The sequence below is a fragment of the Melitaea cinxia genome, chromosome 14 (genome assembly GCF_905220565.1).
Source record: "Melitaea cinxia chromosome 14, ilMelCinx1.1, whole genome shotgun sequence".
NCBI classification, from domain to species: Eukaryota; Metazoa; Arthropoda; class Insecta; order Lepidoptera; family Nymphalidae; genus Melitaea; species Melitaea cinxia.
The window spans coordinates 5,311,238-5,313,378 of NC_059407.1; the positions used below are offsets into that span (position 1 = coordinate 5,311,238).

Here is a 2,141-nt window from a genome sequence, read left to right on the forward strand (position 1 = left end):
GCCAACTTATCATTTTAAACTTCATAAAATTAAAATTTAAAGTTAGAATTAGATCTTTGGTAGAACTTTTAATTTTAAATACCACAAAAATTGTGGTATTTATTTATAATTACACAAAACAAAACCTACTAATAGTAACTAAGTAATTCTTGTAAAAACGCCGTACACTGTCCTCGTAACTATATCCTTAAATATGCCCGTAATCATAATAGGCCCTGTGGCGCAACGGATAACGCGTCTGACTACGGATCAGAAGATTCCAGGTTCGAATCCTGGCAGGGTCGAATTAACCTTTTAGAATTTTAATCTTTTTCACCTTGTAATTTAGTGTTTCAAGTATTAGTATCACCGGCAATGTATGGAGATAATAGACAAGACCATCAAATAATATTTCAACTAAGATTTATTGACTATTTGTACTACACTTTGATCTTAGCCAAAAGGGCGAGAAGCGATTAGCTATTGGTACTAATACATTATATAGCAGTTATATATATATATATAGCAGTTTAAAATTAATGACATATCTACGTATGTATGTGTATATTAATTGGTCCAAATTTAGAAATATATTTTTTTTTAGATCACACTTCAGCCTGTAACACGCCACTGCTGGATATAGGCCTCTTTTGCCATGTAGGAGAAGGATCGAGCTTAATCCACCACGCTGATCCACTGCGCGTTGACGGATATATTTCCTACTATGAGTAACGATCGCTATCAGTTGTATACGATAACAACCGGGACCAACAGCTTATGGTGCTATCTGAGGCACGGTAGATCATCGAGCACAAAAATTTAAACCGGAAACCAATATATGTATAAATATTTATCCCGAGCGGGAATCAAACCCGCAAAGTGCCGGTGTTTAGGCACTGAGAATATTTTTATGAATTTTAAATTACAAAAGTTTACTATTAGTGTATTAAATGACTTCCAAAAACATATTAAAACTGGCTGATAATTAACAATATTTCTAGTGTGTACGTGCACTCGCCTAAAATGTCAGTAGAGACTTGTGTTATTCTCGCTCCCACTAATTCCAATTATTATCATCAACTATTGATAGCAATCTTTACTCGAGGTAGGGAAATTATTCGCTAAGCCTAAATGGATTAGTGTGATAGATTAAGCTTTGCTTCATATGATTAAAGAGATTTTTGCCTAGTACTGAGATGTTATCAGGCTGAATCGAATCCAATCAACTGACATGAAATGAAGGAGAATTGATATTGTCTAAAAAAAATAATATGACTTTTTTATTTGGGTTAGACAGCATCAGCAAGATCTACATAATATGTTTATGTATATTGTGCTAGTATATGCTGAAGGAACAATATAGATAAATATGTATATGTGTGGGTTTTATTTATAATGTAGGTACCAAAACTGTATTTATATTTTTTTTTGGTTTTTTGGTTTGTAAATCATTTGAATATAATATTTTTTGTTACTTATTCTGATGTTTTTCGGTCCAGGTTCAAAAATACTCTACATTTATCTTGTGTTGGACTTTAGTACTATTTTCTGCATTCAACTTGTTATAACGTCTGTTTTGATTTACCCGATTCGTGCGCGAAACTGTAAAAGATTAAAGTTATTCAGAAAGTCTATTGACAAATAAATTTTTCTGTTTTAGACCAAAACTAGCCTTTTTAAATGACTTCAAAACTGTATTTTCTGTTGTGTCAGAATTTTTCACTGGTTAGACCCATTTTGATAATTATTTTTTTAATCGTAAGCTGGTATTTAAAACAGTTTTTTTTTTGAGTTATCTCTTGTAATTGTCAATCTAATAATTGTAAATCGCGTATTTACTTGACTATTTTTTCTTCTACTTACGTTGTATTACTGGTCGATTTACTCAATTGAAGCAAATTTTATTTCGTTTACGAACAAACATAATTATTTTTATAAATTTATATAAATTGAATTGGAGTTTTGAAATAAAACGATAGACAATAGAGTAGAAATGGTAGACACAGGTTTGTCTACCATTGTATTTTTTTTAATTCACTTTAAATTGCTATTTGGGTAATTGCTTAAACTAATTTCAAAGTGATATACAGATAAGAATTTGATTTATACAGATAACATATTATTCTTTTGAGAAAAAGTTAATAAAAATGGTATAAACTACC

At 30.5% G+C, this 2,141-nt stretch overlaps 1 non-coding gene across 1 annotated transcript; it reads left to right on the plus strand.

The window, feature by feature from the left end:
- The first annotated feature begins 211 nt into the window (after nt 1-211).
- Trnar-acg lies at nt 212-284 on the plus strand. Its single transcript has one exon. It is a non-coding gene; the product is annotated as a tRNA-Arg (tRNA).
- Nucleotides 285-2,141: the final 1,857 nt, after the last annotated feature.